The following is a 26,281-nucleotide window of genomic DNA, read 5'->3' on the forward strand; positions in this document are numbered from 1 at the left end:
AGTCCAAAGCAAAATGGTATAACCACTTTGGAAGACAATTTGGTTGTTTCTTTAAAAACTAAATACACTCTTCTTTTAAAAAAAGATTATTTATTTATTTATTTATTTGACAGAGAGATCACAAGTAGGCAGAGTGGCTGGGAGAGGGAGAGGGAGAAGCAGGCTCCCCGCTGAGCAGGAAACCTGATGTGGGGCTGGATCCCAGGACCCTAGGATCATGACTTGAGTCAAAGGCAGCACTTAACTGACTGACCCATCCAGGTGACTCCCAAAACTAAATATACTCTTAACATACAGTTTAGCACTTGTGCTCCCTGGTATTTACCAAAAAGAGTTGAAATTTATGTCCACACAAAAATCTGCACATGGATATTTATAGCAGCTTTATTCATAATTTTCCAATCTTGGAAGCAACTTAGATGTCCTTTAATAGGTGAATGGATAAATGAACCATGGCACATCTAGGCAATAGAATATGATTCAGCACTAAAAGGGAATGAGCTTTGAAACCATGAAAAGACATGGAGGAAATGGAAATTAATATAAGTAAATGAAAGCAGCCAATCTGAAAAGGCTACATACTGTATGATTCCAACTGTATGACATTCTGGAAAAGCAAAACTGTGGAGACAGTAAAAATATCAGTAGTTGCCAGGAATTAAGAAGGGGAGGAGGGATGAATATGTGGAACACAGAGGATTTTTAGAGCAGTGAAAACACTCTGAATGATACTCTAACAATAGATACATGTCATTACACATTTGTGCGGATCCATAGAGTATACAACACTAACAGTAAACCCTAATGTAAACTATTGATTTTTGATGATAATGATGTACCAACAGAGTTACAGTTGTAACAAATGTACCATTGCAGTGTGGGACATTGTCAATAGGTGAAGCTGTGCCTGTGTGGGCACAGGGGGGAGGTGGGAAATCCCTGTGACTTGGTCTCAGTTTTGCTGAGAGCCTAAAACTGCTCCAAAAAATAAAGTCTTTAAGTAGGAAAAAAAAAAAAAAACAACCCAAGACTGCCTCTGAATTGGAGAAATCTAGTAAATAGACTCCTGTATAAGCTTTGAAATCATATTATTCATATCTCCATGTGATGTCTCTCCCAAATGTCTCATGGAATTTCTTAAGTCCTAGTTTTACTTTCTAAACAAAATTCTGGCTAGATGTTTTCTCAGGAGCTGATTTTGTTTTTAAAGGAAGGGGATAAGAAAGATACTAAAAGAAAGCTCCATTATAAAAGCAATATATTCTGTGCATGCAGCTCAAGGAGTAGTTCAGGAAGAGACAATCCGCCTCCCCACTAGTGGCAAGTCTATAATTCACACTGCCACTTCCACTTTTTATTGGAAGGGTTGTTGAAAAATATTTGTAGAGCAAATTTAATATTTGCTCTTAATCAACTTGATTTTGGTTTTTAACATCTGTAAAATGCGAAGTATAGTAGGTTTTGGGTATAGATTAAATATTACATTTTATCTACATAGGATTGGCAAGCCAGGTTGACATGTAATGAGGAGAGGGTACAGGATACAAGTAGGCATGTGTATCTCTCTGTGGATGCATATATAGTATGTGCATTCGTCCAATGGGCCTCAGAGGAGGACTTTGGCTGTGGACCCACAGGGAGACATATTAGGGGCTGGCCATGATGGGTAGGGGTGGTAGGATAGAAGGGAGAGGAATGGGTCAGTCTGCAAGCTGCACTGAAGAGCCCTGTGGGACAATGAGAAGCTCTCTGAACCTCCAGACTCAGACCCCTTAATGCACTAGAGAAGAAGCTCTGTGACAGCCCCAGACCTAGGAGATGCACATTAGGGTGCCAGGAAAAATGGGCAATTGATATAATCTCCCCGGTGTCCAGTTTCTTACCCTTCTCATGAAGAAGTTGGGTTGAAGCAATGAGTTTCAAACTTTTCTTTTTTTAGCAGTAGTGCCATTGTTTTTTCTTTGCAGTTTTGAAATGAAAGGTCGAATGAATATTAAGCTTAAAGGATGAGAAACCGAATTAGCAAATTCCCAGATATTTCCTCTCATTTACATTCTGAGGCCTGATTACAACCTTCTCTTACCCCACAAGGAAATTTTTAATACTTTAGTGAAAATCATATACTTGCTTTTCTTTCTAGCTTTATTGTCTGTGTGTGCATCTCTAAACAATATAGTTTAGGAGCTACCCTATGACCTAGCAATCTCAATACTAGGTAATTATCCAATGGTCACAAAATAGTGATTGAAAGGGTTGCATGCATCCCAATGTTTATAGCAGCACAATTCACAATTCCCAAAATATGGAAAGAACCCAAATGTTCATCAGTTGATGAATAGATAAGAGATATGGCGCGCGCGCGTGTGTGTGTATGTGTGCGTGCGTGTATATATAATGGAATATTACAGCCATCAAAAAGAATGAAATCTTGTCATTTACAATGACATGGATGGAACTAGAGTGTATTATGCTAAGTGAAATCTGTATATATATATATACGCTCATATTTATGTGTGTGTATATATATATATATATATATATATATATATATATATATATATAATGGGATATTGCAGCCATCAAAAAGAATGAAATCTTGTCATTTACAATGACATGGATGGAACTAGAGTGTATTATGCTAAGTGAAATCTGTCAGAGAAAGAAAAATACCATATGATTGCACTCATATGTGGAATTTAAGAAACAGTATAAATGAACATAGGGGAAGGGAAGGAAAAAAAAATCTATAAATAGAAAGGGAGGCAAACCATAAGAGACTGTTAACTCTAGGAAACAAACTGAGGGTTGCTGGAGGGGAAGTGAGTGGGGGGGATGGGGTAAATGGATGATGGACATTAAGGAGGGCACGTGATGTAATGAGCACTGGGTGTTATATGCAAGCGATGAATCACTGAATTCTATCCCTGGAACTAATACTACACTGTATGTTAACTAACTTGAATTTAAATAAAATCTTGATAGAAAAAAATATAGTTGAATATTGCCTATTTCTAAATTTTATATAAGTAGAATAATTCTGTTTTCTTTTTTGTCTTGCTTTTTACATACAGCATTGTTTTTTTAGGATTCATCTATGTTATGACACAAACCTCTGGTTTATTAACTTCTACTGTGATATAGTTTCCCATTGTGTGAATTCACTACAATATATAGATCACACATGGTGATAAGGATGGACATTGGGTTGCTTCTAATTTGGAACCATTATGGAGAACAGTGCTGTGACTGATATACAGTCAGTCTTGGACATATATTACATATTACTTCAGGATAGATATCTAGGGGCAGAATTGCTGGTCACAGGGCATGCATACCTCAATCTGTTGTCCAATGTGGTTATAGTAGCTCTTTTCCTTCCTAAATAAAACCTGATGCACAAGACCAGGAAATAAAGTAGATGACAGCAGAGCTGCTATGTTTGAAACAGGGGTGACAGTCCTAGGGTTGATCAGCTCTGTATAGTGTTCTCTTGGTGCTTTTTTGTGGGGTCTAACACACCTTGTTCTCCAATATTCTGTTTGCTTCTATATTCTGTATGTTGCTTTGGAAGATAATGGTTTCCAGTGATTTACCATTTCAAGGGCAAGAAAAGATCCTGACCTTCTGACCCGCAAATAGCATCTCTACTTAGGATGACTTTAATTTGGAAACCCAAGATTCTACTTTTAAAATAGGTATTTCCTTAGACCCTCCCTAAGGAAATTCCTATTCCATGAAGAAATAGAAAAAATTTTAAAAAATGCACAAATATTCCCTCCTGGGCCTATCTGTCCTTATTATGATCCTGAATTAGCTTGGCTTGGGTCTTGGCTAGAAGTAGAAAAATTATATCCAATAATTATGTAAAAAATAGCTGAAAGCAATTGGATTAAAATATTCAAGCAGCTTAAAGTGAGAGGATGAATCAAAATATTGAGTATTGCTGGAGGTATAAGGGGACTATTTGTATAGCGTCTGATACACTTGAATGTCATTTGTTTTATGGTTATGAAACCATGGTGGTGGTTTAAGGTTTAGAGGGAATTTGTGCTGTTAGGAGTTATTATTCCAATCAAAATGACAAAATATTGAAATGGGGACTTTCCCCCATGTTGTCTTTTGCCAAAAAGCATAACCCATAAAGCAGGATTGATGCTGGAACAGTCTGTGCAGTAGACGGGCCAATGCATGTAATGCATATCATTAAAAATAGTTAGTACAAAGAAATGGTTGTTATTGTGCTTCGTCCATCCAAGTCAGGCTTAGGAGCTAATTAAGTATAATCTTTTTTTTTTTTTTTCCATGACCATATGCAGTTGTTGAATTCTTACAACACAAATTGTTTTAAAGAAGAAGTTAAATACAGAATGCATTGAGTTTGGTAGAAAAAGTTTAAAGGTCTGCATTTTCCCACCAAAGCTATTTAATATCAGCTGCAGAGTGGGTGTGTGTGTGTGTGGAAAGGTTGTGACCTCCCTTATTTTTACAACCATTGCCATGATTTCATAATACTGGCAGCAGTCACCCAGAGTGAAGAAGCAGACTTTATTACAGTAATTATATGCCAGAATGTGGGTATTAAAACAGAAAACTTTTCTACTGATAATAAATGTCAAGGGAAAAATGACTTTACCCAACAAATAGCCCTTCATTGGTGTTATATTAATGGCCCCAGTGAAGACCAAGCTGTGTCCATAGGGTAGAAGCTCAGACTCCGTGTAGCCTTTTTGCCTGTTTGCAGAATGGTAAGTAGAGCAGTTGAGGGATAGAAACATGTCTTCGCAAGCTGGGTTTATTTTTCTCCATGCCATAAAGTCAGATATATTTTCACTTGAGCAGATACAGCTATTGTTTTTGCAGATAGGTTAATTATGACCATAACTGAATTAGTTTGTTGTTTCTGGATCACTTTGTTGCTTTCCTCTGATGTATTTTGGTGGGTTTTTAAGAGCTGGGAGAAGTAAAGCAGCATGAGAACTTATGGTAGTTTTCTGACTATTGAAAAACCTCAAACAAGACAATAAAAAATCTGAATAAGTACCAGATGGTACAACTTTTTGAAAATGGACATATTCTGGACTATGGGCTTCTGGCTACTAAATTATGTTCATTGAGTATTAATTATAGGGTTTATTAGTACATCTCTGAAAATAATAAATGTCTAAATATAGAACATTTACGTCAGGAAATCATTAAATTCACTCTGCAATTTGAATTTAGTGAAAAGTTTACTGATTCCAAGAAACACTAAAGTTACAGAACTTTTTAATCTTTGATATACAGCTTGACCTTTTTCCAAAGTACCCTATTAGCTGGGATAGATAAAACAGAACACACGTAGAAAGTCAGTAGCAACAATCAGAGCAAGATGTTGGTTCCCTGTCTTCATCATATAACAGTCTAGAAATCACACTTTTCTTGGATTTTTAGCCAGTTGCTTGAGCCATATGCATGATTTGAAGGTGACATTAGACGTCTCTCTGAAATCCTATGTTTGCTCCTGCATATAGTTAGTGCTTAACAGATGTTTGGGGGTAATGAAGATGATTTTCACTTTGGGGCCTGCTCTCTTGCTCTGCTTGGTCATATGGAATGACTTGGGTTCAGAATCTCCTGAAGTGAGTTGACTGATGGTGACCTAGGTAGCATCTCAGAGGAGCTCCAGGAGGCATCAATCACTGACTCAGAGCAGCCTTAGGTGCTTGCCACGCCCACTCAGTTTCATTGCTCAAACTCCAGACCTGTCCTCAGGACATGGCACTGATTTCTCTTCTGTGTTTTCTCTGTTCTCTGCAGTGGGTTTGTCTTTAACAATGAGCCATTCATGGGCACCCAGGGAGCTACCCAGGACCAGGGAGACGGCTGCAGGCCCTGCAGGCAGCTGGCTATGCTCCAGTCTAGATATTCTTGGGAATGTGGAATTATTCGAATCAAAGGGAAATAAATCTTTTGCAAATGTTAATACAAATGACTGTGGGAAGGGCTTGGTGCTAAAAGAGAGGCTGAGAATTCTTGGTGCCTACAGAGTTATTTTTTGGCAGAGATTAATACTAAGTTGCCATGGGAATGATGAAGACAAAATAATAGTCATGTTTTTAATGGTTATTCATACCGTGTCATCTTCAACTGCCCTAGGTTGAAAAAACTCCTGTTTGAATCATTTGACTACTCGTCTCATATTTTCTTTTTCTCTTGTATTTAAGTTTGCAGACATACCTTCCTAAATCAGTGTGTGAATCAGTTGTACCATATTTTTTTTGAGCATTAAGAAACCATTACTTTTGAAGTTTATACTTTTGATTATATGCTTTCCATGTCATAGGTTTAAGTTGGAAAAGGTGCACCCTGCAGATCTGAAATTCTGGGTACTTTTCTGATGAGATGGGGAGAGAAACTGTACAAATGTGGGGCAAAGTTCAACTGGCCTGTGCTGAGTCTCCCCTTTGCCACATCTAATTGTGCCACTTCGGGGTGGGTAGTAAACTTCCCTGAACTAGGTTTCTCCATTTGTAAAATGGGGCTAATTACATAAACACGGAGGTGCTATGAACCCTATTGATAATATATGCAAAGTCCTATCACAGGAATCATGAATACTCAGCCAATTCCTCATTCTGTGTTGATGACAGACATCACATACAACCTAATCCTTTTCATTAAGCTAAAAGGTAGCCTCAGACTCCTCAACACAATGCTCTAGCTAGCCACTTTCAATGCATCAGAGTTGGCATGTGAGATTTGCCAAAGCACCATCCTGCCAACTTGAAAGACACTCAGTGGGTGGTTGTTCTCCATGATTACTATTCTTGCTAGTATTATTACCAGGAGGCTGTAGGTATGATAACAGGAGAGACAGGAAGCTGTTTTTTTTTTTTTTTTTTTTTTGCTTTTTCCATTATAATTCAGATTTTATCCAGAATTCCAAATCTTAGGGGTAACTCTGGATATAGCTGCACACTCGCCTGACTGGTCTCTCATTTTCATATACCTCTGTGAGTCCTGTCTCCACTTTCTTTGTTGGTTTCCTCTCCTCTCCATGACCTGCAAACATAGGATTCTTCTTTTCTTTTGTTTATCTACCTCTACTAGGTGACCTTATTTGGTCTCATGGCTTTCAGTATCATCCTTATGCTAACAACACCAACATTTATATCTCCAGACCGGATCTCTGCTCTGAATGCTGCTGCATATTCAGCTGCATTCTTGAGACACATCTCTAGCAGGATGTGTCTGTAACAGAATGCCTCAATTAACTGGATATCTAAAACAGGCATCTTCAGCCCAACTCAAGTAGGGTTGGACTCCTGATTAATAACCTCTTCCCCTGCAACCCCAAACTATTCCTCCCATATTCTTCTTCATTCTTGCAGATGGCAATTCCACCCAATAGCTGTTCCAGTGGAAAACCTTGAAGTCATCAGTTCTCTTGTTTTCACACCTCACATCCAGTTCACCAAGAAATCCTGTGGGTTTTACCTCGAAGAATCTTACTACTTCTTATACCTGTACCACTGCTGTCATAGTCCAAGCCACCATCATCTTTCACCTGTTTTATTGACATAGCCAGTAATAGGCTACAGTTGTTTTTCAACACACAGGCAATGTGATTTGTTATGTGGGAATCAGAACATGTTGCTTCTCTGTTCCATTCCTTTGATTGCCTTTCCATCTCACTTGAGTATAAGTCAAAGCCCCTCCGATGCCTTATAAGACTCCATACAATTGATTTCAACAACCTTTCAGACATCATTTCCTTTCACTGTTTCCCTGACTTACTCTGCTCTAGGCATACCGGCCTTCTTGCTGTTCAAAGAATATGCTACTCCTGATTCAGGCCATAGCCCTGCTGACTCTCTTTATAAAGCACTTCCTTCAAATGTACACAAAGCTTGCTTTCACATTTCTTTTATCTCTTTATCAGCAAGGCCATCTTAAATATAATACATAGCAGCCACCCCTCCCATACCTCAACCTGGCACCCACTGTCCTACCTCCCTTGCTTTCTATTTCTTCTGTGGTACCCATCAACATCTAACATAGTATGGCTTGACTTGTTTGTTTATTAGAGGGAAGGAACTTTGTTCCCTACTGTATCTACAGCACCTCAAAAGTTCTAGGTACATGATAATCAATTTTTTATCAAACTATTAAATGAATGAAACAAATGGTTCTAAAGCATGAGTTTTTCTGAATTACTAAGAAAACAGTTCTCTACAGGACCACATAGAATTTATACAACTTTCTTTCTTTTTTTAAAAGATTTTATTTATTTATTTGACAGAGATCACAAGTAGGCAGAGAGGCAGGCAGAGAGAGAGGAGGAAGCAGGCTCCCTGCTCAATCCCAGGACCCTGAGATCATGACCTGAGCTGAAGGCAGAGGCTTTAACCCACTGAGCCACCCAGACACCCCTTTATACAACTTTCTACTTTGATTAAGTTTCAGTAATCTTATCTCAGTCTATTTACCACTGAAAGCAGAAGGTTAACATAGCCACTGTAATTGAGGATAAAAATATCTTTGTTTATTGTAATCTTTCAATACCCTAATTGTTTATTTTGGTGAATAGATACAGACTACCACATGGGAAAATGTTGATCTCCTAATTGATCTCCTTGAGGCTGACCAACCTTGGGTGGTTATAAAACAGACAGGTATTTAAAATTGCCTGGATGCTACCTGAACTTGTCTGCACGGGGCCGGACTTAACCGGTGATTCCTGAATTCCTACAAAGGAATGCTAACCTGGTTGGAGAGGATATGTAGGTCTTTAAACCTTATTGATGTGTGAAAAACATCAGTTGCCCATCTCATAGAATGAAAGAATGGTGAAGGCTGCTGCATGGGGTTTGGGATAGGGGAGGGAAGGTTTCAAAGCTCTCTGTCTCTAAGAAGCATAAATAAGAGATTTAGTCCTACTAAGTAACCAGATAACCTCAAAGTAGATATTTTATTTCTTTGGGCCTCAGTTTCCTCACTAGTGAAAAGATTTTAAAAGATTTTAAAGATTTGTTTATTTGAGAGAGAGAGAGAGAAAGTGAGAGAGAAAGAGCGAGTGCATGAGCAGGAGGGGCAGAGGGAGTGGAAGAGAGAGAATTTCAAGCAGACTCCTAGCTGAGCACAGAGCTTGATGAGGGGCTCAGTTTCAGGACTTTGAAATCATGACCTGAGCTAAAACCAAGAGTCGGATGGTGAACTGACCCAGGTGCCCCAGGATACATTATTTATAAAGTTAATTCCAGGGGTGCCTGGGTGGCTCAGTCATTAAGCGGCTGCCTTGGGCTCAGGTCATGATCCCAGGGTTCTGGGATCAAGTTCCGCATCGGGCTCCTTGCTCAGGAGGAAGCCTGCTTCTCCCTCTCCCACTCCCCCTGCTTGTGTTCCCTCTCTTGCTTTGTCTCTCTGTCAAATAAATAAATAAAATCGTCAAAAAAAAAAACAACCCAAAAAACAAAAAAAGTTAATTCCAATCCTGTCTTAAACCTCCCTGGTGGCTAGTGGTTAGGATTCAGCACTCTCCAGTCCTGTCTTTGAGTGGTACCATGAAAGGTCTCAGATTCAGACTCTCAGATGTAATTTCCATTTAAATTAGAAATCTCTCTGAGGTCCAATTTATATTCTGTAAAATAGAGAGGTTTGGCTAAAATAGACTGTAAGAGTTTCCCCAAGTCTAACATTCTTTTCTTCCAATTGTACTTTTGGATTTTTTCCCTTACCTCGGTGAAATTAAACATCTTAATTTTTTTAAAAAAATGTTGGAGGGGTGCATTTTTTTTTTTTTAATTTCTTTGAGGTTGTGGTCACACACACACACACAGCATGAGTCTGTGTCACATACATTTGTAGATGTAGTGTATGTATTTTGCCGTGGCCATAGTAACTGCCTTGAGTCAGAGAGAGTATGGAGTAGAGACATATCCCTGTGGTTTGCTTTATGCTCTAAACCAGCAGTGAGAGGAAAGGAAATTACCCTTTTTTTGTGTGAAACAAACAAACAAAACAAAAAACCAACCAAACAAAAAAAAAACAACTGAAATCTGTCTTTAAACCTGAATTTTGGTCAATTCACATTAGAACTACAGTATTTTTAAACTTTATTTCCTCTTCTCTTACTTCCCATTCCTTTGGTTTGTTTTTGGGTATCTAGGTGATTGCTTCTGGCCCGGAAGCAATTCAGTCAGCTGAACATCGCAAAAGCCCTGGTCACACCTGTGGCTTAACTTTTTGCCTCGGTTTCTACAAGTACAGAGAAATGGAGGAAATAGAAAGTACTACCTCCTTTCAGCACCATGGTTGAGATATCCTGATAGAAGCTTCACAAAAGGGACCGAATGTTAAGTCTTAACAAATGTGTGTGTGTTGGGGTTAGGGACAGGGCTTTTGATAGATTCTTATCAAATCTGCAGGGCTTTCTAACAAACTTCTATAGGTGGAAACTCTGAAATTATTGCAGTGGACAAAAATGATGGAATAGCTGACTAATTATGGGTTCAAATTTGATTTTTGACCAATTTAACAAGATTGTCTCTTCACAAAAAAGGTTCTTCTAAATTCAATTTGACAGATATGTATATTGAGCATCTATGGAAGGTCAGCATCCTCTCCCTGAGCTCTTTATACCTACTGTTCTATTTCAGTCTCATATCAACACTTTGAAGTAGCTATTCTTTTCCCAACCTATGTATAAAGAAATGGAGGCTTGGAAATGTTGTGAGACTGTCCCAAAGTCACACAGTACAAAGTTGGAATTTGCTTATTTTTCAAAGTTTGAATTTAAACCCCCGTATTCTCTTTCTATTTCCTTTGCTCATTCCCCAGTAGGATAGTCGTATGGTACACTGGGGAAATGGGGGGAAATATATTAATATTTGTTAAGATTTTATTTATTTATTTGACACAGAGATAGAGATCACTAGTAGGCAGAGAGGCAGGCAGAGCGAAAGGGGGAAGCAGGCTCCCTGCTGAGCAGAGAGGTTCAGCGGGGCTCAATCCCAGGACCCTGAGACCATAACCTGAGCCAAAGACAGAGGCTTTAACCCACTGAGCCACCCAGGCACCTCAACATAGGCTTCTTTTTAATGCTGGATAAGGGCTTCTTTAGAAAAACTAACATTCTTCCATGTGTGTCCTTTGGTGGGGGTACTCTTGTAATTGAGATAACCTTTTTGAGTAGTGAGATCCTGCTAATGTCTCAGTGGTCCAGTTTGATGAAGTAATCTATCCTTGCTTATGAGATGTTAAGGCAGACTGAGGTTGATTTTCAAGGAATTCAACTTTCAGAATTTCCCCTATAATAGTGAGTAGAGTATTTGGGTGCAAGTTCCTTCAAAGAACTCAGAATCAAAAGGCCTTTCACACATGGAATGGTGCTTTAGTGTTGAAGAATTGTGAACAAGAGTGCTGCTTTAATCACTTGCTTTTACTTGTCCAAAGTGGTCTCTTCCCTTCTTGCATTCCTCATATTTTACTTATTCTTCCAGACATATCTGAAATCCCACTTTGTGAGACCTCTGCCCCCACTGCTGTTAGAGAGTGTATGTTCTTTCTTAAATTCTTTGCTTTTCCCCCATTCATTTGTCAGTTCACTGTTCATGGAGCTTGGATACCTCTCCCACTGACATATGAAACAATTATCTGGATATTTTATGATTTAACTTTGTGTGAGCCTTTATTTTTTCTCCTTCCCTAGACTAGTTTGGGGTAAAGAAACTAATTTAATTTCTTGGATCACTTAAGGGCTTGAAGATATCTAGTACTCAGTTAATGTGTGTTTTTATTAGATTTGATTAAATTACCAATGAGAAAAATGGACAAGACTCATGAATTCTACCCCTAGGAAGTAGATTTACTCTGCTTTTTTAGTAATTGTTTCTTTCCTCAGAAAAAGTTAACTGTGAATTAGGTTCCTGTGTAGACCATAGTAACACGTGCTCTTTTGTGGGTGTGTGTGGCTTGAAGATTTTCAGGGAGAAGAAATCAAGTTGGATAGGAGCAAAGAAGAGTATGTTTTGACAGTCTTAAAGGAAAGTGCTTAAGAAAGTCAACATTTTAGGGACATATTTATATTTATATTTATATTTATGATGGGTAACAGGGTAGTGAATCTAATGAAAGAGTCACTTGTAATCTGTCCCTTACTCCCAGAGTGGCTCTAGAAATCTATTTCCCCATTTCATTTGGGATTGGATTAAATATCTTAATTCTGAACCTGCTCATTTTATGTTATTAAGAATACTGGTAATCAGAGAGCAGAGGTATACATAGTATGATTAGAGACCAACTGCTCAAGTAGGCAGGTAGCCAGCCTCCTAGGAAACCGGTTTCTGACAACTGTGTGGAGGAAGATGAGGCCAAAAGTGGGGTGGGGTTCTGAATGTGCAGAACTTGTGTCCTCTTCCCTTGAAGGCCTCAGGCAGTGATAAAGTAACTAGTCACCACAAAGCACCATCAACTTGTTTGCTCAAATCAATGAATTTTCCCATTTCCACTGACTCACTTAATGGGAAAAAAGATCACATGTCTAGAAAGAGGGAATTTTGCAATTTATTAGAGTGTTTTTTTTTTCTCCACTATTTTATTATGAAGATGTTCACACATACAGAAAAGTTGTAAGAAATACACAGTGAACACACATATACCCACTTAGGTTCTACAATAAATATTTTGCTATAATTATTTTATTAGCTATTTCTCTAGGCATCTGTCAATCCATCTAAAGAGTAGCATTCTGTGAGTTTTGACAGAAGCTTTTGCATGTGTGATCCAAACCCCTATCCAGATATATATAAACTATAATATCTGTATCACAAAGTTCCCTCATGCTCCTTTTCAGATAACCCCTGCTGCCGCCTTACCCCCAGAGACAACCACTTTCCTATTTCTTTTATTGTAGAATAGTTTTGTCTGTTTTAGAACTTTGTATGAGATTTCTTTTGCTCAAATCATATTTTTGAGATTAATTCATGTTTGTTGTATATATCCATTTTTTGGAGGGCTCGATTTCATGACTCTGAGATCATGACCTGAGCTGAAATTGAGAATCAGATGCTTAAATATCTGAACCACCCAGGCACCTCTTGTTTTGTTTTTAAGACTAACACTGGGCTTAGAGTCATGGCCCTTGGATCAAGATCTGAGCGGAGATTGAGAGTAAGACCCTTAATTGACTGAGCCACCCAGGTGCCCCTCATCTATTTTTTAAACCAAAGTAGTCTCTGATAGTATTTAGAAGTTCTTGGGTTAGCATCTTCTTTGGAAAGCAGTAGGAAAAATAAAGGATTTTTTTCTTTGTCTCTTTGGTTTTAAAAAAATGCAAGTTGAAATGGACCCTAGTGACAGCTATGTTGGCCCCTAATATTCTTAAAGAAGGGGTTGAGGACCAGTGATTGCTCAGGGTCATGTAGACTAAGGTGCAACTGGAACCCAGGTCTTCTGACTAACTGCTCAAAACAGTTAGAAAGGCAGCTGAGTGGAGGAGTTGTTTTGAGCTGAAGCCATGTGAGACTAGAGAGTTTCGACAGAGCTTTGCTTTAGAGGATGTGAAACTACACCAACCTCATGTGACAAGGAATCCTCTGAGGCCTTGGTGAGAAGCCAGGGGAAAAAGTTTGATGCAGCTTCTGGTTACAGCTCCAAATGAGAACTCACTGGCCCTAGGTGACTTATGAAGAGCTTTCTGATTTGCAATAAAAATAAGACATGGGGCAGGGAAGGCTTTTCTACACTAGCATATATAGATAGGGTAATGCTGAAGGAACAAAAAAAAAGCCAAGAAAGGCACTTTCAGCTACATGGCCTTCCCATAGGGACAGACTAGGAGCTGAAAATAAAATACGGAGGGAGGGATCCCATGGTACAGACAGAGCCTTTGTCTCCTATTCAGCCCAGGATGACAATGACCTGGCGGTGCCTGCCTGCCAGCTGTTGGCTGGCCTTTGTGAAAGTCCCCAATCTCTGGGCCAATGCTTAGTGGGCAGGTATCCATTTCATGAAGCCAACTGGCACTGCTGGCACCTTTGTTGGTGAAATGAGCCCAGTGACAGGGAACTAAGGCTGCTGGGCCACTTTTGCTACCAGCTGGCAGGTGCAAACCCCATGGGCAGGTACCCTGCAGAGAGAGGGTTGGTGTTGTCTTGGTAACTAGTCAAAAAGGATATTTTTTCTTCAAGGTCAGTTTGACCTCTTCTCTGCCGGGGGAATATTGTGAGGAAGAAGTAACTCTGTGGCAGCTCTGACTTGTGTTGAATGTGTGCCTCGTCTGTTTTGAATGCATTACTTCTAATTGGATGTTATTAATGTCACCTGCCGGTCATATCTGGGGGTTGGTAGACTTCTTGGGGGAAGTCGTCTTGGACAAAGATCAGGTCATCAGAGGAGTCGCTGGAGAGACCATCCAGTGTAAACCAAGTAGGACTAAACAAAGAATTTGAAAGGCGTTTCTAAAAGGCAGCCAGTCAGGTTAGACTGGTTTGTTGGTCTATTCCGGGATAAGAGATTAGTGCTGACTGTTTGAGGCATGTCACCCTAGATGTCCTTTGGCCAAACTGTCCTGGGCACAGGGGTGAAGGGACTTTTGTCAGCTCACTGGGTGCCTCACAAGTTTGACACAATGAGTTCATTGTAAAGAAGCAAGCTTTCCTTATCATTGTTGTCCATCTCTCTGTAAATTTTTCACTCATGCCTTTACCTTTAGCAAATACATTTTTCGGACTTTGATTTAAAAGTCCAGTTTCTCCTTAGTATTAGAGTTTCTGTATCTGGCTCTGATAAAAGCTGTGTTCTGACTTAGGTCATAGGTTGGGTGTCAGTGTTTTCCCTATTTTGTATCTCTTGTATGTGTTCATATGGAACACACACACACACACACACATTGGAAGGGAAGCACCCTTCCAATGGCCTGAGATATCTGCTGGTAGAAATAATAGCATTATAACAGTATGGGGAATTTTACTCCGTTCTGTCCACTGGGATGCTACCAAAATTATTCAGGTGTGCCTGGGTGGCACAGTCAGTTAAGCCTCTGATTCTTGGTTTCTGCTTAGGTCTGCACTCAGTGGGGAGTCTGCTGAAGTTCACTCTCCCTCTGCCCCTCCCCCTGCTCACTGTCTCTCTCTTTCTCTCTCTCTCAAATAAACAAACAAATCGTTAAATAAATTATTCAGCTGGGATGGCACCCTGACAGTAATGTTAATTATTCTGGATAAATTCTGAACAACTTGCTTGCAATTATAACCATGGACATAGTCCTTAGCCTCCTAATGTATAAAATGAAAAGATTATAGATTACATTATCTGATTGGGCTCTTGCCAGCTAGTTTTCTAGGACTCTGGATTTTGACACAAAAAAGAAAAGCTCTAAATAGATTCAACATTTAAAAAACTGACCTTGCTTTTGAGTTTTTACACTAGACCCTTGTATTCAGTAAATGTTTTAATTCATCCTCTAAATCTAGGCACTGGGGATATAGAAATAGATTGAGCATCATTTTCTATCCTGAAGGATCTCATGGTCCAATGGAGGAGGGATAGCAAGAAAAAATTGTTCTCAGAGTTGGCAAGAATTTGTTTTTTTGTTTTGTTTTTGTTTTTTTAAGATTTTATTTATTTATTTGACAGACAGAGATCACAAGTAGGCAGAGAGGCAGGCAGAGAGAGAGGAAGAAGCAGGCTCCCCGCTGAGCAGAGAGCCCGATGTGGGGCTCGATCCCAGGACCCTGGGATCATGAACTGAGCCAAAGGCAGCGGCTTTAACCCACTGAGCCACCCAGGCGCCTCAAGAATTTGAAGGGGAAAATTGTGCTTAGGAAAAGAAATTATCTTTTGGGTTGAAAGTACCTTTAAAAGCATATTTAATGTAGAGAGACGAGGCCCTGCCTCCTCCCCTCTGATTCCAACATTGCCCTCCCTGCCCACCCCCTACCCCCAAGAATAAACTAGGACTAGGGTGATGTGAAGCACTTGCCTTGGGTACAGAAAATGAGGGAATGCCAGAAACCTTAGTTGTTAAGGTAAATACTACTATAATATTTAAAAATCAAAATTGGTGAAAAAAAATCCATGGTGAACAAAGTATGAAAATTTTAAAAAAAAGAAAGAGAAGATCTGAACCTGCATGTATATAATCTTGCCTCATTTTCCTCACCCTAATTCTGGTACTGAGTACAATAAAACTATAAAATTTGGCAATTTTGATTTTTTAAATACTAATGCCCTAAAATATCTAAAAGTTTAGACAAAGAATTTTATAACAGAGCTTAGGGTTTAGCGGGTTGTCATTGGAGAAAGCCCTTGGGGGAGATGGAGCTCCTGGAAGATGATAGTGAGCATAGTCAAGAAATTCTTCATGGTAGAGAATGGTTAATGAATATTTATGAAAGAGATGACTAATAAAGGTTTTGAAGTTGTTCCTAATGCTGTGCTGTAGTTACCTCCTTTGCTCTCTGCCCTTCAGTTAAAAGTGAGATGCATACAATAATCCTTGAATTCATGCTGATTTGAGAAAAGGAAGGAAGCAGGGTGGTATCCAGCACGGGAGGAAGTGGTCTAGTGAGAGGAACCAGGCAGGGTGTAGCAAGGCCCTAGCTCAAGAGAAGCCTCACCCTCTGAGTTCCTTTGGAAAGTAGATAGAAGGGTGTTGGGTCTTGATTTTGCAGGGCGTGGGATGTAACCTTGACTTCAGGCAATAGATGCTGGGGCCACATCTGTTGATCAATGATTATGTTACTGTACTGGATTTTAGGTCCGTTCCTCATTCTTTGCTCTGCTTTCCTCTTGGGAAACTGCTCTCTATGTACCACATCAAAGGACTTTCTTGTCCTTTGGCTTCCAGCTGGAATGGCCAATATTGACCATCAGTAAATAATTGGATGGAGGGAGGAGAGAGCATTGGCTCTTTTCCTGAGGGTTTAATAGGCTAGTTGCATTCCCCTAGTGATCACTGCAACTTTCTTTCATCCCTTATCCAGGTTCTGGGAACCACTTTCTCCTATTACTTTTTCAGGCTGAGGGTGGTAACAGAGCCCCTCTTATTTTCTCTGGGGTATGCACTGTCTTTTGTCATTTCCTTATACTTTGCTTCTTGGTAAAGAGTCTCTGTAACAAACTCTCTTCAATATAAGAGTGCTCATTGCCTCTTGCTGAGACCCTACTGATAGAGAAATGAGAAGTACTAAGAAAGGTTGTTCAAAGCGTTAGAGGTTGACAGTAGGGAAAGCAACCAACTGCCCAGTGAGAAGGGAAGATGGGTAGGTTAAATGGTTCCATGGGTGATATTTGGGCTGATTGTTATGGAATATTTCTCTGGGAGGAGGGTAAGCCCCAACATGAGAACAGCCAGATAGGAGTCGATGTAAATAAACTCAGTGTTCTGCACTGTCATAAAAGACAGTGATTATCCAGTGGGCTTTAAGAAGCATAGGGAAGCTTACACAATAACATAGCAATCACCCAGGTTCCTATAATCCCTGTTGATAATCTGGCTTGCTTTCCACCTGACATTTTTCAGTTGATATCATACTCTATTTAGTTTGGGATCCTGATTTTCTTTAACATTACGTAATAAACAGCTTTCCCACAACTGAAAGAAGCAACAAATACTTATTCCTTCTAGATGTAGCAGAATAACTTTAAAGAACAAAGTGCTATTACATCATATGGATGTAGTGTGATTTTTAGAAAAATCCTCCAGGGCGCCTAGGTGGCTCAGTGGGTTAAGCCTCTGCCTTCGGCTCAGGTCATGATCCCAGGGTCCTGAGATTGAGCCCCGCATTGGGCTCTCTGCTTGGTGGGGAGCCTTCTTCCCCCTCTCTCTCTGCCTGCCTCTCTGCCTGCTTGTGACCTCTCTCTCTGTGTCAAATAAATAAATAAGATCTTTAAAAAAATGAAAAAATGTTCCAGTAATTTTGCATCTTTGTCATTAAAAAAATTTTTTTTTGCTTGCTGAATTTAAAAAATGGCTACTAAAAAAGCTGGCAAAAGAGTATCTTTGCTTCAGAACTGCTGAATTATTGTAGATTTTTGGTTGGTTTATTTTTTAATTTGTTTGTATTTTTTAATGTCAAAGAAGATGGAGTTTTCCCTTCATGGGTGAGGAGGATAAAAAATGATGCTTGGGACTCCATTCTGGGGGCAGGCCCAGTAACTTGACCAGGAAGGATCTCTTTATGGATAGACATTAGCATCAGTGATGTCTGAATTAAATTTTATGCTGTGGTGTAATCCCTCTCCAAAATTTCCCGACGTATTATGCAATATGGTCTTATGTTGGTAATATCTTGTGTAAGGAAGGGGCAAGACCAGGGTATGTGTGAAGGACAAAAGGCTGTGAGGCATGGACAAAAGGAGAAGATGGATTTGGAGGAGCCAGGAACAGGGATCTGGGGAAATAGATTACTGAGAGTCGCCAGGAGAAGCATCCTGAAGTACTGAGATGGGTACTAGACTTCTTGTGGTTCTAAGCTTCCTATTTGGATATTAATGAAAAAGGTGATCCTCGAGCTTGAAAGTATTATTCCTTCCAATGGGAAGTAATAAACGAAGGAGGGAATGAACGATGAAATATTCTAAAGGGAGGATTTGGTGACACGTGGGAAGGTGCTGAGCATTAGAACTGGATGACGGAAGCAATATTTCATCAAAATAGAACTGCAAAATGATTGAGTAGAAAACAAGATAATTTGAACAGGGTTTTTGGAAAGAAAGAGGTAAACTCCTTCTGGAGAGAGGTAAACTTCCTTTTGTTAGACTGAAATGTGGCAAGGTAAGCTATGGTCCAAGTTATGATTTGTAATAGGACCTTGTAGGGAAGAGCTTACTATGAGCCCAAAAAAGCAATAGAATTGCTTGAGTTTCCCTTTTGGTTGTTCCTCCCATGATTGGACTAGCTCAAAACCTGAACTTAGCTGTGAATTTTTTTTTTCAGTGAATTTTTTTTTCCATTAAAATCCCAAAATAAGTGACTTACTTATTCTCATGTTATGATCCAATTCATTTTTCAGCTTGCACTCAACCTCTTTGAGACACGAAGCTAGGGAATGGCTTAGGAAAACATCTGATTTGAGATGTGCTTGCATTTTTCACATGACTTTGTGAAGGGGTTTTTTTGAAGGGGTTTCTGCATTCAAATGGAAGCTTTCAATCTAGAGCTGCCTTAGCCGAAAATTCAAATCTACTTTGTAAGAATTTGGATATGGGATTCATGCTATTATCTGCAAATAATTTATAGAATGGCTCTATTTTTCCCTGGATAATGAACACATAGTGCCTCTTTGGGGAGGCTTTGGAGAACCCCAGCACAATAATGGGTAAGGTTTTGGTGTGGCTTTTACTGTCATATTTATTGGGTTGGCTTTGATTTAGAAGTCTTAGAAAGGAGGGCAAGGATTTTGGCATGAAAACTGTTTTAATAAAAGTAATCTTTTTTTTTTTTTAAGAGATCAGAGATCAGAGACCCATTACCTAATGCATGAGGTAGATTAAAAGGCCACTGCTTCTGCTGTCTCCATAGAATTTTGTGTTTGTATAGTATGAAAAACAATATTGACCATCTCTATCCAAAGTCACCTTAAGGAAAACACAAAAACATTTCCTTATGTTCAACAGTAAGATACTCTTTTATCTGAGGTCTCTCTGGGTTGGAAAGGACAGAGCTCTCAGGGTGCTGGCACATGTTTTTTGTGTACTGATATAGTTTTGAACATGGCATTGAAGGGTCTCTAACATTAGGTTTCAGGGCTCTTTATTTGAGTTTTCTCAGTTTTGCCTTCACTTTTATTAATAATTTGAATGAAATTGTAGAAGATATATTTGGGTATTTATATAAATTTAAGATCTAATAACTAATAACGGAGTCAATATTCTTAAAAGATCTCCCTATGTTAATTTGTTGGCTTGAAATGAAGGGGATAAAGTTTAATAAGAAATTAATACTTGATCTTAGAGTTAAAAAAATTAATTGACTGGAGATGATTAGCTTAATAGAAGTTCATGTGAAAAGTCTCATGAGTTTTATCACCAGGAAGTTTAATGGGAGTCCTGTGTCCCATGAAAAGCATCAACCCAAGAGTACATTCGTGGAGGTAGAATCCTCCCATTAAGGATTGCTAATGGTCCTGTATTTTAGTCTTGGCCAAACCTCAGCCAAGTTTCTTATCATTACAGGGTCCAAAACAAATTAGAGTTTATTTAGACACAGTCAACCAGGTGGTAAAAATCAGTGAAGAGGTGACATAGGAAACTGTTGTAGGAATTGCAGGAGCCATGATTTAGCCAACATAGGAAAAGCTCAGGAGGAGGCATGAGTGACTGCTGTGTAGAAATATTTATCTGAAGGGTTGTGGATTTCCTGGATTAGAGTATGTACCACTGGGGCAAGACCCAGGTCAATGTCTGGACATTGTAAGGAAATTGTTTATGAAATTGGAAATTCTCCGATGAATAAGATTTTTTCAAAGTGGAATGGACTGGCATGGGAAGAGGGGAGTCCCCTGATGCTGAAAAATGTGGCCAGATATCAGCCTGTCAGGGAGGTTATGGAGGGATTGAAATATGAAGCTGTATTGGATTACTCTTCAGATTCTGTTCATTGCTAAGTAGTTAAAATTTGTCTCTGGAGCTGTCCCTTCGCCCCTTTATCCCAGCTATTACTCTGGGAAAGGTAAGCTCACCTGCAAGTATTTATCACTTACAGGGCTTGATGTTTGGAGCCCAGAGAAATTTATGCTTTGGTCAATTTCCACCAAATAAGCATGCTTCTATTCATGCAGACCACTGCTTGCTTCAACTTACAAACCAAAAACATGTTACAAGAATGAGAGATTTTCATTGTAATAACAAGCTGTTAGAGGGAGAGTTTTGGGTAGGAGTCAACTTGTATCTCTTCATGAGAACATATAGGCACGCTTTTATATTTTATGGAAGTAGGAAGCCAGAGACAATGTATTTTCACCTGTGTGTTCTGGACATACATACACATGGTGTCATACTCATGTCCGTTTTCCCAGGGTGGTAGCAATCATTACCTAATAGGCACAGAAAAATTACAATCCGTCTGCTGTCCTTTTGTGCTGTTGTGGGTTTAAAAGATCACTTAAAACAGAAGCTGTGATCTTGGTATTTGATGAGAATTTTTAGCCACCACTTTTTACTCTACTTGAGGTCATTTTATCTCAGTGCTGGAAGTGGGTGATAAAGATACAAGTTTGAACATTTCTCCTCTCTTTTCTTTCTCCTAGCCGGCAAGGAGGGTGGAACAGAAAGCATATTTGTACCATAAAGAAGGCAAGGTATCAAATATTTTAGGAGTGAAGAACCATCATCTTAGGAAATGAAAGAAAGGCCTAGAAGAGAATATTTTCTCTCTCATCCAGGAGGCTCCTAGGGACCCCTTTCTGAATCTGGCATTTCTCCTTTTAGTCTCTTTGCAGAGAAGTACAGGGACCCTGTGAAGTTCCTGATGATTCCTGCAGCTGCTGGGGTCTTGTAGAAGATGGGCAGTGTGTCTCCCTGTTCTTGTTAGTCCCACAAATAGCCCATTGAGGGGAGCAGGAGAAGGGAGAGGCATCCAGGGCTGTCCCTGGGGTCCCTCAATGGGGGCACTGTTCGGGCTTGGATGGAAGCCAGCCCTGACACCATGCTAGTTGTTAAAGCTTCATTCTTCGCAAAGAGGCGGCTGGAAAGGCAGCAGAGCAGCTGAGGCTCTAGAAAAGGTACTTCTCTTGTTCTTCACAAGGCCCGACTGACACATGAGAGGAAGCCACTTCCTTTTCAGTTATTTTCTGTTGTTCATTACATTTACATCCCAAGCATTTTTCCTCTTCCTTCTCACTCTCATTTTACTACTCAAGACCCAAAACTGATGGGTTTTTCCTTTCTCTCCCCAGTCTCAACTGAAACTTAGAAATGATGTCAGATTTTTCTGTTTTGTACCAGTCTCCTTGGGCAGCCCAACAGAGAAGTACCCTGCGAATGGCTGCAGTTTTACTATTGCTCTTGATTCTCTGAGTAGTTCAAAGTCTCTTTTAAAATGAAGAGTAGGGCTTTCGAGATAGCACAGTATTGGATGCCCACTACAGGAAATGTGTTATTTTTCCTACCCACTATCTATACTCTTTCTTTTTCATAACACCACCTTGATTTTTCCTTTCTTTCTTTTCCCCTTCATCCTTTCTTTTCTTTTCTTCTTTTTTCTCTTTTCTTTTCTTCCTTTTTCTGATTTTCTTAATATGCCACCACCTTCCATGCTTAGCCCATGGGCATTGGTGAGGTTATCCAGACCATGAAGGCGCCTGGGTTTCAGGGTGGGCACATCTTCTGTCTTTCTGGCTTTGGGTTCAGGATAATTGGGACCCAGACTGGGCTACATCAAAGTCAATCTTGAAAGACTTTGGGAAATATTGGGTAAGAGACCTTCTGTTTTCACTGAGGTTGCTGACTGTGAAGAGTAGAAGTTGGGAGCTATGATGATCACCTTAGCTACCACACGGGAAGAATCAGTGTTAGAATATTAGCCACAGAGGAAAACTGAGCCATGGTGACAGACCGCCTGATGACATATAAGGTATAGGCTGGATCCAGCTGTGCCTAAAGCCAGGACTCTGACCTTTCAGTTATGCTGGTGAGTACATCTACCCCCCAGCCCCAACTTTTTAAAAAACTCATTTGAGCTGAGTTTCTGTTAGCTCAGCTAGTTTTTGTTAGCTCAACTCTCAATTGCAATGAAGAGAATACTAATAGATAGTAAACATTTTTTCTATCTCCTACTCCCTTTTCAGGCTATCCCAGAGTCTTGTGATTGCCCCAAACTGTACCAGAGCTAAGATGCACAAACCTTGTCCAAAATTTCAGCCTTCATGAAAACAGACAACCGGCCCACTCACTCAGTTCTCTGATTCAGTAGAATAACGGGCACTACTGGAATCACCACCTGCTTTTGCCAATTCAGTCACCACCTAGCCTTGCCAATTCATTCAGCAGTCATTAATTCTGCTATATGCCTGCTAATTTCTGCTATATGCCATAGAATTCTGCTAATTTCTGCTATATGCCATAGAATTCTGCTAATTTCTGTTATATGCCATAGAATTCTGCTTATTTCTGCTATATGCCATAGAATTGCTTTAAAGAGCTGACCATTAAGCAGAAAAGCTGGTATGAGTAGGAAGAAGTATGGCAGGCATCATGTTGAAAGTCTGTGTCTGCTTCCATGGGACCCAAGCACAAAGACCTCATGGAAGAGGCAATGCTTGAGCTGTATCTTCAATGATGAATAGAGGTTTTACAGCTAAAAAGAAGTGTAGGAAAGGCAAACCAGTTCATCTGAAGAGAGAAATGTCAATTATGAAGTATTGTCTGACTTAAAAATCTATCACCTGCAGAAGTGAGAAGGCAGTTCAGCCTTCTGTGTTTAGCACATTGCTGACTGGTACAGGTCACAGCAATCTGTGGCCACTGTTATCCTCCCCTTCTTCCTTTTCCAGAATATGGAAAGTGCCTAAAGTTCTTTTGCTTGCAAGCAAGCCCATGTAGATATTAGAGTTGATTGTGGTGGGTAGACTAGGCATTCCATACTTAGTCTCCAGCTCTGTGGCCGATTGACTTGCGGGAAGATAGAAGTTTCAGCATCTGCCTTACTTCAAGATCAGAGTTAGAATCTCATGCCCTTGAAATAAGTTGTCCAGTGGTGGCCCCTTGACTTCCTCTTTAGCACATCCAGTGGTTTTGTAAGCACTCCATTCCCTGCACTAACTCCATTTCAGTTGGAAATACCTTGAGTGAGTTCTCTTGTCTGCACTGAATTCTCACTGATAACAATTCCACACTGTGAGGTCAGGAAGGGCCAAGACCTGCTTATCTTGTTTTCCATGGCATCTCAAGTTATAAGCTTGGGTTTGGCAATATCAAACTTAATAAACCATTCTTAGTAAACCATTTTTGAGTAAGTGCATTGGAAATTATAATCTGTATATGGACATATGTATGTATATGTATGTATATGCAAATAAGCAATTCAAAAGATGTTACTGGGTTGCACATGGTCCAGAGCCACCTTACTAACAGTGAGCCTATGTTGTTATAGGCTTGTGGTTATTGTGGGGTAAAGTGTTCATAGAAGACTTAATAGAGAAGTCTTGGTGGAAAAGAACTGGATTCTGACAGATAAACAGAAGCTGGATAAGAAAAAAAATAGAGTGAACATTTTACATATTAAGACCTAGTGCTAATATTACTGCACACTCATGACAACTGTGCAGTTACTCCTGAAATAAGGGCTAAGTTCCCTTTGAAATGTGTACGGGCTCAAAAGTGAAGGGAAAAGGTCTTGGCATGATGTTCTTGGGTTTTGCCAAACCCTAATGTTGTGTTTGGAACCCTCCTCTGCCCTGTAGTCCACAAGAATTCCCCTGTCCACATCTCATACCCACATCAAGCATGTTTCTGAATCTTCTGGGAAGCCACACAGTGAGCAGTCAGATGTTTGATCCTGCTTCAGAACAAGCAAGGCGAGTTCTGAGTTAGACCAGCAGAAACTGCCAGGATGTTGGCTGACAGCCTCTGGTCCTCCTGAGCTCTAGGACTGGGAGAAAGGTTTGGTGGACAAATCTCTCTTCATTATACATTGATTACAAGGGAAAGGATGTGATTGAAGACTTCTCTATCTGCCAGTCAAGCTGATCAGTGTCACCAGAAGGCCACCAAGCCTTTGAGGCCTTCTTTACATGGGAACCAACCCAGCCACTGCCAGTTTCTCATTTCATGGTTTAGCTATAAAAATAACTCGTAATTGCCTTTTAAAAATTAAATATAAGAAACTTTCAGAATTGTGTTAAATAAATGAACAAGAGTTTGCCACAGTGTTAATGTATTGTAAGACAGAAATGTCTACAGAAACTTTGCAAGACTGCCAAATCTGTCCTCACACCGCCTTCAGCTTAATAAAAGGGGTGGGTGGTGGGTGGGACAAAAGCTCTATAGCTTCTAAACATTTTGTAAGAACGGAACTAAACACCCAAGAAGATGAACACCTGAAAGCTGGGCTATTGCTCTGGACCTTCAGGCTTCACTTAGTTGATGTGAGTTCTCTTTCTCTTATGTTTAAATGAAGGAGTTTGGGAACGAGGAGTTTAAAATTAGGAGACTCTTAATTACTAGAAAGAAATATGAGCATCCAAAGCTTCCGTATTTGATATGCTCAGAGACCTTATTGCTTTGTTGTTTAACCTGACCTCCCATTCTGTAGAGATACTGATTACATTTATTAGTCTCTTTAAATGTCAGTTTCCTCATCTATACAATACTTGTTGTGGGGGTTAGATGAGAAAATGCATGTACACTGGTTAGCCCAGGGCCTAACACCGCATAGACTGTAAGTAGCCATACTTATTATTATTTTGGACATATGGCAATTAGTTCAGAGAATTGTGGATAGATGAATTGCTGAACCATGCTAGATTAGAAATCATAAATCTTGAGATGTCTCCTGGTCTCTGCCCTTGGCTTGTTGGGTAACTTCAATCACTTGTGTTAAGTCTAGGGGTGGTGACAGATGGGACCTGGCATGATAGCAGGTCATATGATAAGGACTTGGAGTAGGTGTGGTTGACCACAGCACCACAGGACCTAGGTAGGTAGTTCACCTGAGTGACTCAGTCTCAGGCTGCATATTTGTGGGATCCATAGCGAGGGAGGTGCTGGTGGCTGAACTTCCCGTTGAACACCAGGCTTTGAGGAAAATAGGAATAAACTAGAGGATGTTATGGGATAATGAATATTCTCTGAGCCATACCTCCTGAGGTCAAGTGAAGGGAATGGAGAGAGAAATTTGGGGAAGTGGGGGAGAGGGTAACTGACCCGAGCTTCTAGTAATTTATTTTATTTTATTTTTTTTAAGATTTTATTTATTTATTTATTTGACAGAGAGAAATCACAAGTAGATGGAGAGGCAGGCAGAGAGAGACAGAGGGAAGCAGGCTCCCCACTGAGCAGAGAGCCCGATGCGGGACTCAATCCCAGCACCCTGAGATCATGACCTGAGCCGAAGGCAGCGGCTCAACCCACTGAGCCACCCAGGCGCCCCAGCTTCTAGTAATTTTTTTTTTTTTAAAGATTTTATTTATTTACTTGAGAGAGAATGAGTGTGAGAGAGCATGAGCAAGGAGAAGGTCAGAGGGAGAAGCAGACTCTCCATGGAGCTGGGAGCCCGATGCGGGACTCGATCCCGGGACTCCGGGATCATGACCTGAGCCGAAGGCAGTCATCCAACCAACTGAGCCACCCAGGCGTCCCA

Source organism: Mustela nivalis (genome assembly GCF_964662115.1).
Source record: "Mustela nivalis genome assembly, chromosome: 3".
Taxonomy (NCBI): Eukaryota; Metazoa; Chordata; class Mammalia; order Carnivora; family Mustelidae; genus Mustela; species Mustela nivalis.